We start from the raw sequence: 14,186 nt of genomic DNA on the forward strand, positions 1-14,186 counted from the left end.
TTGCGCTAGCGTAGCCTACCTCGTATTCCAACAGTGGTATCAGAGCCTTAGCTGCTTAGTTTTGGTTTCGGGATGTGTGCATATGGAGATATGCGAGTTCTCTGTTTGATCTATGTCCTGATTTCGTGCCCTTGCTGCAATGGTAGTGTAACGACATACTCCTACCGGTCGGTTTCCGCCATCGGAGTTAAGTGATACACGTAAATCCGGTTGCAGTGAGGGAAGATCAATATGATTAGTCAAATCGAGATCCAGGGTCATACGCCAGGCGCATTAGATGTGCAATAGTAGATAGGATCTACTGCCGGGGTCGGGATTTTGCCGTATGCGTATGCTTCGGTAAATCAGCCGTAACTTTTCGGTACGATCTCGGATCGAGGCGATTTCTATACGAAAATTGATCTACAGAAAAAGTTACACATGAAATTCAACCGCTTCGCCGTTTTCGGCGAAATTAGATTTCCCAAATTCGGCTTGGAAGATGGAGTTTCGGGCCTCCGAAGTTTGGAACGTTAGGACGCCTAACTCTCTTTTGCAGGATGTATGTTTGATCTTGTGATCAGTATGGCCCCTTGTGTATGTGATGCATGTGTGTAACTCATTCGTGACCTGCGTGTCGCGCGTACGGCAACACGGCAGGAGCCATATGTGTTGTCACTTTATTGTATTTAATGGTCTGCGTACCAATCTGTGATGATCCAAGCAACTATGTAATCTTCATTACTAGATTCTTTACTAGCTATTAGGCGTAATAGCATGCTCTAGTTCTTGGAGGACTCATCACCAGGAGGATGGCGCACATGGAACATGGAGATGGAGATCACCATGGTGAACAGGTTCTATGGAGATGGAGATCACCATATGAAAACGGGCCATACTGTGTCACAACTGTGTGAATGCTATTCTGTTTATGTTTTACTTTCTGCATGCTGTGATGTTAGAAGTAGAACGATCCCTCACAAAGTTTAAGTTAGTATGCCCTCCCAACTAAAACTTGCACCGTCCCATGTCTTGTACAATTAGTGGTGGGTCTATGAAATTAGGGTGCCACTAGTTTTCCTTGACTAGACGGGTTTGTGTCGGACACTTACACGCATAAGGGTTGGTTTGCTTAACAAGGTCATCTTAACGGTTAAGGACCTTGGGGCACAAAGGTTGGGCGCCGAGACATGGAGATGTCACCCAACAACAGGAGTCATATGTGATATGATTAGCAAAAGTTGCTTACCGATCTACCTCGTTTGCTAGCGGTGATGCTAAAACTCACTAGTAGACTTGTTAGTTGTGGATCCTGAATCACTAAGTTTCAATAGAGGGATATTGATTTTAGTGGGAGTAGATTCTGTTAAAATAGTTTAATATAATTTGCTCTATCATGGATACGTTTGTCTTAGTGTATTTTGCATTACTTTTGTTGTAGATTAAATGGCACCTAGCAACACCACCACATCGTTTGCTTTGCGTTCGGTCCTTAAGAAGGACAAGTTTAATGGAACAAACTACTCGGATTGGATCCGTAACCTGAGAATTGTTCTCAGGGCTGAGAAAAAGGAAGATGTTCTAGACAACCCACTACCAGAAGAACCTGCTGATGATGCACCCGCTGCTGCTAAGACTGCTTACAAGAAGGCATGTGATGCTAACCTTGAAGTAAGCTGCCTTATGCTTGCTTGCATGGAACCCGAGCTGCAGATGCAGTTCGAAACAAACCATGAGGCGCACGATATGATCGTGGCGCTTAGAGACATGTTCCAAACACAGGCCAGGACTGAAAGGTTCAATGTGTCTAAGGCCTTTGTTGAGAGCAAGCTAGCAGAAGGCGCAGCAGTAGGACCACACGTAATCAAGATGGTTGGTTACACTCAACGGTTGGAGAAGCTAGGCTTCCCACTGGGCCAAGAGTTGGCCACTGATTTCATTCTTTCGTCTCTTCCGCCTAGCTATGGGAACTTCATCTCGAACTACCATATGCATGGGACGGAGAAGGGTCTCAATGAGCTGTGTGGTATGCTCAAGACAGCAGAGGCTGACATTAAGAAAAGCGCTAGTACCAGCCATGTGATGGCGATACAGAACAAGCCCAGCTTTAAGAAGAAGGGCAATTCTTGGAAGAAGAAGGGCAAGGCTGGAACGTCCAAGCCAAACCCACCGCCCAAGGTTAAAGCTGGACCTGGACCTGCTCCAGATAAAGAGTGCTTTTACTGTCATGAACTTGGTCACTGGAAGAGAAACTGCAAGCAGTACCTAGCTTCATTGAAGAACGGCGGAAGTAAGAGTACTTCTACCTCAGGTACGCTTGTTGTTTATGTTATAGACAACATATTTCTCGCTGATACAGTTATTAATTCTTGGGTATTTGATACCGGATCGGTTGCTCATATTTGCAATTCGATGCAGGGAATGATAAGAAGTAGAAGCGTGGAAAGAGGAGAAGTTGATTTCCGCGTGGGCAATAATGCAAGAGTTGCTGCTTTGACCGTCGGGACGATGCAACTCCACCTCCCATCAGGATTTATTATGGAGTTGAATAATTGTTATTTTGTTCCTAGTTTAAGTCGAAACATTTTATCTCCTTCATGTTTGATGAAGGATGGTTATTCATTTGCGAGTGAAAACAATGGTTGTGTGATCTCTAAGAATAATATGTTTATGGCTTTTGCACCCATTGTGAATGGATTATTTGTTTTAAATCTTGATGGTTCACCTGTCTGTAATGTAAGTGCTAAAAGGCCTCGGCCTAATGATTTGAGTCCTACCTACTTGTGGCATTGTCGTTTGGGTCATATAAGTGAAAAGCGCATGAAGAAGCTCCATTCTGATGGACTTCTAACTTCGTTTGATTTTGAATCATACGAGACATGTGAGGCTTGCTTGCTAGGCAAGATGACCAAGACGCCTTTCACAGGATTTCCTGAGAGAGCAGTAGACTTGTTGGAACTCGTACATAGTGATGTATGCGGACCAATGAGCACGACGGCTAGAGGAGGATTCCAATACTTCATAACTTTCACTGATGATTTTAGTAGATATGGCTATGTCTACTTGATGAGGCACAAGTCTGAAACCTTTGAAAAGTTCAAGGAATTTCAGAATGAAGTTGAAAATCAGCGTGGCAAGAAAATTAAGGCCTTACGATCTGATCGTGGAGGCGAGTATTTGAGCCACGAGTTTAGCAATCATCTAAAGAGTTGCGGAATTGTTCCACAACTTACGCCGCCTGGAACACCTCAGAGAAACGGTGTGTCCGAGCGACGTAATCGAACTTTGTTAGACATGGTTCGATCAATGATGAGCCAGTCGGACCTACCGTTGTCATTTTGGGGATACGCTCTAGAAACAGCAGCTTTCACACTTAATAGGGTACCATCTAAATCCGTAGTTAAGACACCATATGAGATGTGGACTAGAAAGGTTCCTAGTTTGTCTTTTCTAAAGATTTGGGGATGTGAAATGTTTGTCAAGCGACTTCAGTCGGACAAGATCACACCCAAGTCGGATAAGTGCATTTTCGTGGGATATCCAAAGGAAACTTTGGGATATTATTTCTACAACCGATCAGAAGGCAAAGTGTTTGTCGCTCGGAACGGGGTTTTCCTAGAGAAAGAGTTTCTCAAAGGAGAAAAGAGTGGAAAGACAGTGCATCTTGAAGAAGTTCAAGATGAGCCAATCGGGCAAGAATCAATGAGTGATGCTAACGTAGCAGAACAAGTTGAGATACCCATGGCAAGAGAAGCACCGCCACAACCACGAAGGTCGGCAAGGCTCCGCGAAATGCGGGAAATATTATTGTTGGACAATGATGAGCCTGCGACATATGCAGAAGCAATGATGGACCCAGACTCCGAAAAATGGCAGAGTGCCATGCAATCCGAAATAGAGTCCATGGGAGACAATCAAGTTTGGAACTTGGTTGACCCGCCTGATGGTGTTAAAGCCATAGAGTGCAAGTGGATCTATAAGAAGAAAAAGGACATGGATGGAAATGTTCACATCTACAAAGCACGACTTGTCGCAAAAGGTTTTCGACAAGTTCAAGGAGTTGACTACGACGAGACCTTCTCACCCGTAGTGATGCTTAAGTCCATTCGGATTATTCTAGCTATAGCTGCATATTTTGATTATGAGATATGGCAGATGGATGTCAAGACAGCTTTCCTGAATGGAAACCTAGCTGAAGACGTGTATATGATACAGCCCGAGGGTTTTGTCGATCCGAAAAATGTTGGAAAGGTATGCAAGCTTCAGAGATCCATTTATGGATTGAAGCAAGCATCTAGGAGTTGGAACATTCGTTTTGATGAAGTAGTCAAAGGGTTTGACTTCACCAAGAACGAAGAAGAGTCTTGTGTTTACAAGAAGGTTAGTGGAAGCTCTGTAGTATTTCTAATCTTATATGTGGATGACATATTACTGATTGGAAATAACATTCCTATGCTTGAGTCCGTAAAGACTTCACTGAAAAATAGTTTTTCGATGAAGGACTTAGGGGAAGCGGCATATATTCTGGGCATTAAGATCTATAGAGATTGATCGAGAAGGCTTGTAGGATTAAGCCAAGATACTTACATTGACAAAGTGTTGAAGCGGTTCAGCATGGAAGAGGCAAAGAAAGGGTTCTTGCCTATGTCACATGGCATACATCTCAGCAAGACTCAGTGTCCTTCGACTGCTAATGAGCGGGATCGCATGAGTAGAGTGTCATATGCCTCGGCTATTGGATCTATCATGTATGCAATGATAAGTACTCGCCCAGATGTTTCATATGCGCTAAGTATGACAAGCAGACACCAATCTGATCCAGGTGAGAGTCACTGGACAGCGGTGAAAAACATTCTTAAGTACTTGAGAAGGACTAAAGATATGTTCCTCGTCTATGGAGGTCAGGAGGAGCTCGTTGTAACAGGTTACACCGATGCTAGTTTCCAAACCGACAGAGATGATTCAAAGTCACAATCAGGATTTGTGTTCACGCTAAATGGTGGTGCTGTTAGTTGGAAGAGTTCCAAGATGGAGACGGTGGCCGATTCTACGACAGAAGCCGAGTACATCGCGGCTTCGGAAGCCGCGAAGGAAGGTGTTTGGATAAGGAATTTCCTCATTGAGCTTGGTGTGTTCCCGAATGCGTCCAGCCCATTGAATCTCTACTGTGATAACAATGGGGCAATTGCGCAAGCAAAGGAGCCAAGGAACCACCAGAAGAACAAACACGTAATGCGGCGATTTCATCTCATTCGAGACTTCGTTAACCGGGGTGAGATCAAGATATGCAAAATACACACGGATCTGAACATTTCTGATCCGTTGACAAAACCACTCCCGCAGGCTAAGCATGATGCGCATGTAAGAGCTATGGGTATTAGGTACCTTCTAGATTGACTCTAGTGCAAGTGGGAGACTGTTGAAGGTATGCCCTAGAGGCAATCATAGAGATGATGGTATTCCATTTGTATCCATGATTTGTATATTGTGTTCATTGAATATCCATTAAAGGCTACTTGAATTGATTTGCAATTATGTGAATTGTATGTGAAACTCTTTTACTTGTATGGTTATTCTAAAGTTGTCCCTAGTCAGAGTTCATGTGAGGACACACATGAATATTAGACTAGCACATGTATTAGTTGATGACTATGTTTCACAAGTCATGGACATGAAGATGTTGAACTAATAATGTGGACACATGTGGAGACATGTGTTAGGACTGACCCAACACGAGAAGTAGTTCTCTCTTTAAACAACATATACGCTTTGTCCTTAGACCTGAGATTGTCGCATGTATTCTAGATGTGGATTGACCTACTTAGGGGCTATCAAATGCTACGCCGTAACAGGGTAGTTATAAAGGTAGCTTTCGGGTTTGTCAAGAAGCATGCTATGAGACATGGTCAATCAAGATGGGATTTGCCCCTCTCTGATTGAGAGTGATATCTCTGGGCCCCTCGAGTGATCGGATCAGAAAATGCATGGCCATGCTACGTACGGTTAAGAGTTAACCTACAAAGGGATTCCGAATCACAGGATCGAGAAAGAGCGGTCGGCTTGAAGCTAGACCAAATATCGTGAGGCAAAGGGAATAGCATGTATATTATGTTGTGATGGTTCGTCTGATATGATCTTCGTATGCGTATAGGAGTTGGCACGTCTTGCTAGAAGCCGCTACCGACTATTGGGCCGAGTAGGAGTACTCGGGCCATGTCTATACGTATCCGAACCCATAGGGTCACACACTTAAGGGGCTGGAAGCCCAATTCGGATCTGATCCGAGTTGGATTAGGTTTAGGAGTACTAATGGGCCTCGGATCCAGAGGCCCATCAGGAACCCCTATAAATCGAGGGGTGGGGGCGCCCTAGGGTTTTTACACCTTTTGGCTGAACACACTTGCTGCGCCTCCCACGCCCTCGCTTGTTGCAACTCGCGGATCTAGCAGTCCGGCTTGCGACGCTTCCTCCCTGCACGTGTGGATACCTTGGAGGTGTTGCGCCTGCAGCACTTGGACGAGCCATCGACGAGCCGCCGACGAGCCACGACGAGCCGACAACGAGCCGCAGTACCGGAGGCGATCTTGCTGCACGTGGACGAGCTGCTGAGGAGCTGCTGGACGTGATCGACTACGTACGACTACGTTGATCGACTACGTACGACTACGTGATCGTCTTCTCTGTACCGACGCATATCTACATCTTCCGCACCAGTAGTGCGTCGAGTGGTAATCCCGTGATCCTTATACGGCAGTTCTTCCTGGTTATACGCGGTAGAAAATTTTGATTTGCGCTAGCGTAGCCTACCTCGTATCCCAACACCATTTGTCGATTCGTCCTTTCAAAATCAGCAGTGACAGCATGTATTTTACCACGTCGTCTTTGCACACGACCACACATTCCGTCGATAGCAAATAGTGCCTGAGTTTGGTACATGAGAAGTAAAGGCATAGGCACAAACGTTCCACTGGAGGATACCTTGTTTCGGCGTCCAGAAGTCTTCTACTGACATAATAAATTACCCGTTCCTTTCCTTCGAACTCCTTGACCAGAGCCGACCCAATAGCTCGTTCATCGGTTGATAAATACAGTTTAAACGGCTTACCAGTTTGAGGAGGGACCAAGTACTGCTTGATATCTTCTAATGCCTTGCGTTGCTCTTCTCCCCATATGAACTCCTGGTCGGGCTTCAACTTTAATAATGGTGTGAAGGCTTGGATTCGCCCAGACAGATTAGATATGAATCTTCTAATGAAGTTCACTTTTCCGATTAGAGATTGCAGCTCAGTTTTATTCTGCGGGGCCACGACTTTGTTGATGGCCGCTATGGTCTTCTGATTGATCTCTATTCCCCGCTTGTGCACCATGAATCCTAAGAATTGTCCGGCGGATATGCCGAAGGCGCACTTGTTCGGGTTCATCTTCAACCCATGTTTCTTAGTGCATTCCAATACTTGTCGTAAATCGGCAAGATGCTCCTGGTGTCCTTTTGACTTGACTACGACGTTGTCGATGTAGATTTCTACTAGTATGCCGATAAGTTTGTGAAATATGTAGTTCATGGCTCTCTGATACGTAGCGCCGGCATTTTTCAAGCCGAAAGTCATTACCACCCACTCGAATAAACCAAGGTGTCCTGGGCATCTGAAGGCCGTTTTGGGTATGTCCTCTTCGGCCATAAGTATCTGATTGTACCCAGCGTTTCCATCCATGAAACTAATAACCTTGTGTCCCGCGGCGGCATCTATCAGCACATCGGCCGTCGGCATGGGGTATCCGTCCATTGGTGTGGCCTGATTGAGGTTCTTGAAATCGACGCATACGCGTAGCTTTCCGTTTTTCTTGTATACTGGTACAATGTTGGAGATCCACTCGGCATAACGGCATTGCCGAATAAATTTTGCTTCGATTAGCCGCGTTATTTCGGCTTTTATATCTGGTAGGATTTTAGGATTGCACCGTCGTGCAGGCTGTTGATACGGCTGATACCCTGGTTTTATGGGTAGCCGATGTTCAACGATAGATCGGTCTAATCCGGGCATCTCATGATACTCCCAAGCAAAGCAATCCTTAAATTCTCTTAACAAACTTGTCAGTTTACATTTGTATTCCGGATCTAAATTTGCACTAATATATGTCGGCCTTGGTTTGGTGCCATCACCTAAGTCTATCATCTCTAATGAATCGGCCGACGTGAACCCGTGCCCTAGCTTCCCATCTTCTCGGGCGAACTGATCCATTTAATCTGAGTCTTCGGAGCCAACTGCTCGGATCGGCTGTAGGCCAAAATCTGACACCTTCAAGAAGTCAGTATCCCATACTCTCCCGGATATGCACCTGACGGTTTCGCAGCTCCACTGCTGCGTGTCGGCTGCCGCGATGTTGTATGCGGAATCGGCGGTGACCACCTCGATGTTGTCGCTGACCCATTCACATTGATGCATTGTAGATGGAACACAGCAATTTGCATGTATCCAGTCTCGGCCGAGAAGCATGTTGTAGGACCCCTTGCCATTAATAATAAAGAAAGTAGTAGGGAGGGTCTTACTGCCGATGGTGAGGTCGACGCAGAGAGCGCCGCGAGCGGGAGATACGTTGCCCTCGAAGTCCTTGAGCATCATATCTGTCTTGGTCAGGTCATCATCGCTCTTCCCAAGCTTCCGCGTACGGCATGATGTTGACTGCAGCCCCTCCGTCTACCAGTAATCTGGTGAGGGGTCGGCCGCTGACATGCCCTTGAACAAACAACGCTTTCAGGTGTTGCCGTTTGTCGTCTTCGGGCTTCTCGAATGTGGCTGTCATTGGCTCCAAAGCCAATTGCGCCATCTGTTCTTCCATTGCCGATATGTCCTGTCGGTCGGCAGGAGTCATGAACTCCATCGGCAGTATAAAACCATGCCGATGTCGGCTGCCGATTCGTCGCCTGCCGATTCATCACCTCCTCTGTCATTTCTTTTGGGGCGCCATACCTGAGACCTGCCTTCCCTCTTGTCCGCCGTGTACTGTTGTTCTTCCTCCTGCTGTTCCCACTGGCGGAGACGTTGGATTCTTCATTTTTGAGACTTGGTCAATCCATCGGGACACCACCTGGGGTTCACTGGTTTGGTTCGTGGCCTGGCACATTCCCATTCTGGTTCGCATCCTAAAGGGTTCTCGTCTGACACTTGAGCATCGGCCATCTCTTCAAGCCGATTGTGGACGCTGGCCCTGTTTTCCGGCCGGTCATGTCGATCAAATCTGCCCCCCGGCCCATCATGGCGCCTGCCTTCCGACCGGTCATATCAATCACTTCTGCCCCCCAGCCGATCACGTACTGGAGGGCGCCGGTCGTCTTGGTCGCGCCAGTTCCTGCTGATCGGCTCTGGTTTCCCATCTCTGGAGCGAAACCTACTGAACGGCCAATTGTTACGATACGGACCGTTGCACTCCGGGCAATTATCGGCCGAAGGCAACCTGAGGTTGCTTTCCCAACAGTGGATGAAGAACGGGCATCTCCAGTGATCTTCATGTCGCCGCATTGCTTCTTCCGGGGATCTTGAGCGTTAATGTTGCCGCTGATATTTGTTGAGCAGGAATTGGGAAGTAATGCGTGGTTCTCCTGATCCGCCATCACCGTCCTCCATCCGCCACTTCCCCTTGACGTCTTCAGGCGCCGTTTGATTTCTGGGGTCTACAGCGCCACTCTTTTTAGCCGATTCGGATGTCAGCACCTTGGTTTGGAGCGAGTTCTTTCCTGTGTCGATCATGTTGGTGGGGAAGGGGTGCTGATCGTTCTTCATCGGCTTGGCTGGTTTTGTTGGCACTTCAAATTTAAGTCTGCCCTGCTCAATGGCCGTCTGTATCTGCTGCCGGAAGATTTTGCACTCATTAGTGTCATGGGAGGTAGCGTTGTGCCACTTGCAATATTTCATCTTCTTCAGCTGTTCGGCAGAAGGAATAGTATGGTATGGCGAGAGCTTGATCTATCCTTCTTGGAGGAGGAGGTCGAAGATTTTATCAGCCTTTGATGTGTCAAAGCCGAACGTTTCTGGCTCCTTCTTGCCGAACGGACATGATATCGGCTTCTTCCCTTTAACCCATTCTGCAAGACCGATTTCTGCATCTTCTTCGGCCTCAACCTCTTCTAAGTATGCCACCTTCTTCTGGAAGTTTCTCCGTGGATCGAAGAAACGTACCTCTTGACCAGACAATCGGTGGACGATTTGGCTCAAGCTCTCAAACTCCTGTGAGGCGTACTTTTCTTTGATGTGAGGCAGGAGACCTTGAAAGGCTATATCAGCCAGCTGTGCATCAGTCAGAGCTAGAGAATAGCATTTGTTCCTGATTTCCCGAAACCTCTGCACATATGAGGATATCGGCTCGTCGTTTCTCTGCCTGAGGCTGGTCAAATCGGACAGCTTCATCTCATGTACCCTGGCGTAGAAGTATTTATGAAACCGCTTCTCCAGATCGGCCCATGTAATTATCGAGTTGGGCGGTAAGGTTGTAAACCACTGGAAGGCCGACCCAAACAAGGATGACGAGAAAAGTCGCACCCGTAGAGCATCTTGCGCCGCTGCCTCTCCGCATTGGATGATGAATCTGTTCACGTGTTGTACGGTTGAGGTGTCATCCAGCCCCGAAAATTTGGTGAAGTCAGGAACTTTATACCGATGGGGAAACGGCAGTAAGTCGTACGTAGACGGGTACGGTGTCCTGTAGGTGTAGGTCTGCGCCTTCGGCTTCAAGCCGAATTGTTCCTGAATCACCTCTGCTATACGTGCCGACCAGTCCGGCTGTTGCTGGTAAACCGTCGGCTGAGGGACTGGTACGTGCTGGTATATCGGCGGCGGGATGACTTGATGCTGAGTGAAAGTATGTGGCATTTGATGTGTTATAGCCCGCTGCGTATTCAGGGTCGGCTGCTTGAATGAGCCACTCGTTTCATCATATAGTACGAGCTCTGCTGCTTTGCCCATCTCTGGTGCAACAGGCTGGTACGACGGCATAATTGGTCGAGTGGCTGCCTGGAAAGACGCTTGGAATTGGGGGCTTCCCTGATTGGCCGATTGATCCTGAACAGCCGTCGCTGATGGTGCCCCCCAAGGCGCTGGATTAACCGGAGGAAACTGCGCAGAGGACAACTGAACGGGATGTGGCTGGAGGTGTTGCGTGCCAGTTGTAATAAGTGCCATTTGAAGTACTACAGTGACCATGAAAAATTCAGAAAGAAATCCAAAAGAAAAAGAAAGGAAATTGGCAAAAGTTCCAAATTCGGCCAAATTTTGACCGAAATTTGAATTTCAAATTTGAAATTCAGAAAAATTTGTCAAACATGTGAACTACAAGTGTGAGATTATTTGGAATTAGGGGATCAAAAGTTTGGAGCTAAATTGGTGCCAAACATTACAAAAGAATCAGAGAAAGAAAAAGAAAAGAGAAATGTCGTTTACTGTTCACCGTCTGAAAACAGCAGCTCAGTAAACAGCAGCAGAGTCTGTTTTCAAAATTTAATTCTGGAAAATTTTTCAACCAAGTGCACCAGAACAACTATACCATGTTGAAATATAGACTCTGGACTACAATAATCATGTGTTGTTTGCCAGGAACAGTAAAAGGAAGGAAGTCAAACTCGAGCTCAAAGTCAGCGCAAAACCACAAGTTCACTGAAACCCTGAATTTTTACTAAGTCTGAAAATCAGCAGTACATCAACTTGGAGCTCGAATTCAGAGCTATTTAGATCAAAAGAGATACTTGCTCATGAGCAAAATGGAACACTGGGACATAGTAGGGCAGGTTTGGGTAGAAGTTGGATTGGAAAAACAAAGTTTAGGTCACTGATTTGGGTCAACAATTGAGATCGACACCACTGTCGATACTGACGAAACTGAATCCTTGATCCAGTCGGGTTCAGAACCAGCTCGAGCAACTTTCAAAATTCCAGTGATTCGGTGTTTATCTCAAGCCGACGCCAAAATAAAAGATGGCGGTCTTGAGTTTATCTTCAGCTTCTGTTAAAGCACGGGAGGCCGTCGGATTGAGGATCAACCGTTAGTCGCTTCTGAAGATCACGGGCGCCAGAAGAACGGTGACAGAGCTCCAGACGTGTCGCCGCCGCCGTCGTCGGTCGACCGCCAGGGCAGCTAGCTAGGCCACCTCCTCACCACGCAAGCCTACGGGTAGGCCACGGTGTCGCCCATGCGAGGGGTGAATCGCTTGAATAGTTACTGTTCCCGCGCCACCGTTTCACTGCCGTCCCTTTTTACCGCCGCCCGCTCCTCTCTGTCAAGCTTCACCGCCAAGCAAAATTCCGTCGCCACAACTCGTCTCCCGTCGATTCCTCTCGCCCACTCCTCCACAGACACCCTAGCTACACTCCGAGCCAGTCGTTGTCCCATGTCCTTGCCGGAGTAACCGTGTTCGCCGCCGCTTCTGTCCGCCGCCGTCGCGTCGTCCGCTCACGGTGAGAACCACCTTGTACTGCTTTCCTTCCTTCTTAAGCAGTCGTAGTCAAGTCCTTAGGGTCTGAGGATGGGGTAGAAGCAGTCGTTTGAGTCGGTTAAGCTGTTGTCACGAGTAACCACGGCTGGCCGAGGGAGTCGCCGCCCGTCACCGTGGAGGGGATAGCTCCGGCCATCTCCCAGGGAGCTTTTGCCGCGCCTAGGGTCGTGTAGGTCTAGGGTTGGTGTCGTCACCTAGTCCCGCCGCCGGGAGGGCGCCGGCCGGCGAGTCGCGCCGCCCCCTGTCACTGGCGCTTTTGGCGGGAGGAAGGAGAAGAGCCTGAACGCCGGGGCCCGCGCGTCAGTGGGAGGAAAGGAGGCGCGGCCGGAGAAGGCAGGCCGAGCGCGGTCGGTTGCTGGGCCGCAACCCTGAGGCCCAGTAACGCACGCGCGCGGTTCGGCTGGAAGGAAAAGAAAAGGGGCCGACGTGGGTCTTGGGCTGGCATCGCGGAGGCCCAGGGAGCCGCGCGCGAGCGACGCAGGCTGGCGTCGCGAAGAAAAAGAAGAAAGAGGAAAGAGGCCGTGGGCCGGTGCTGGGCTGCCGAAGGAAAAAGAAAAGGAATCGGTCCGTGGGGGCCCGTCAGGGGGAAGAGGAGAACCGGCGGGTAGAAATGAATAGGAAGGTGGGGTCCGTGCCGTGGGGTCCAGTGGTTCGTGAGAGAGGGTAGAGCGTGGGTGAGTAAGAAAAGTTTTTCCGGGGGAAATTCGGGAAAAATTAGATTTCCTTTAGTAAATTAATCCGTCTAAATTCGTTTTACACCATTTTAATCACAGAAATTTGTAGGAGTGTCCAAATTAGTGAAACCAATTTTGTTAGGCTTGTTTTATTTTCCTTTTTGCATAAAAATTTTTACACCCTAGGAAAATAATAAAAATTTGAGTATTTATTTAATGCCTTCCTTTTAAGGTAATTAAATAAATACTTAATATTTATAAAATGTATAAAATATGAATAATGCTTTATCAATCACAAATAATTCTTAAACCATAGAAGATTAGATTTTCAAGTTAGAAAATATTTACTACTTTTTCTAAAATTAAAAGAAAAGCTATAGGAAGGGTTAATTAAGAAAAATAAAAGTATAGGTTAATCTTTGTAGATTCTATGTGTTTGGCTTGCAACTTATTCATGATAAGTCGTATAGTCCTTGTTGGCTTGCAACTTTATCATGAAAGAAGGTTGTATAGTCTGTTATTCAAAAAGTTTGCATTCTAACCCCTGCATGTATATATGGCGTAGATCCAGAAGCACCGGAAGAAGATTACTGGGAATTTTCAGAAGGACCCTTGGAGTCCGACGAAGTGTTTGAATTTGTTCCCTGTGAAGCAAATCCGTCGGCTTCTACTAATCTTTTTAACGATCAAGGCAAGCCCCGGTGCATTTATACCTATCTATTTTGGAGTCGTTATTTTATGTGACTAGTTATAGGTTATTTGTTTATCGCATGCACTAAGTCTAGGAGTTGAATGAAACCTATGCTTGTGTATGATCCTACCTTGATTTAAGGACATCTTTGCCACTTGTTCAAATCCTAGAAACTACCCAAGTCTAGAATTGCTTACTTGCTTACATGATTGGCTTACCAACCTTAAGGAAAACTCTTAAGTCATACATGTTGCTTATAAAGAATAGTCTGGAATATGAAAATGGACAGAAGCTAGAGATGTAGTTCTGTCTGCTAGATTAATCTGGTTAAGGCCCGATCCGTGTCTTAACCGCTGATCAA

This window comes from Setaria italica, chromosome IX, assembly GCF_000263155.2.
Source record: "Setaria italica strain Yugu1 chromosome IX, Setaria_italica_v2.0, whole genome shotgun sequence".
NCBI classification, from domain to species: Eukaryota; Viridiplantae; Streptophyta; class Magnoliopsida; order Poales; family Poaceae; genus Setaria; species Setaria italica.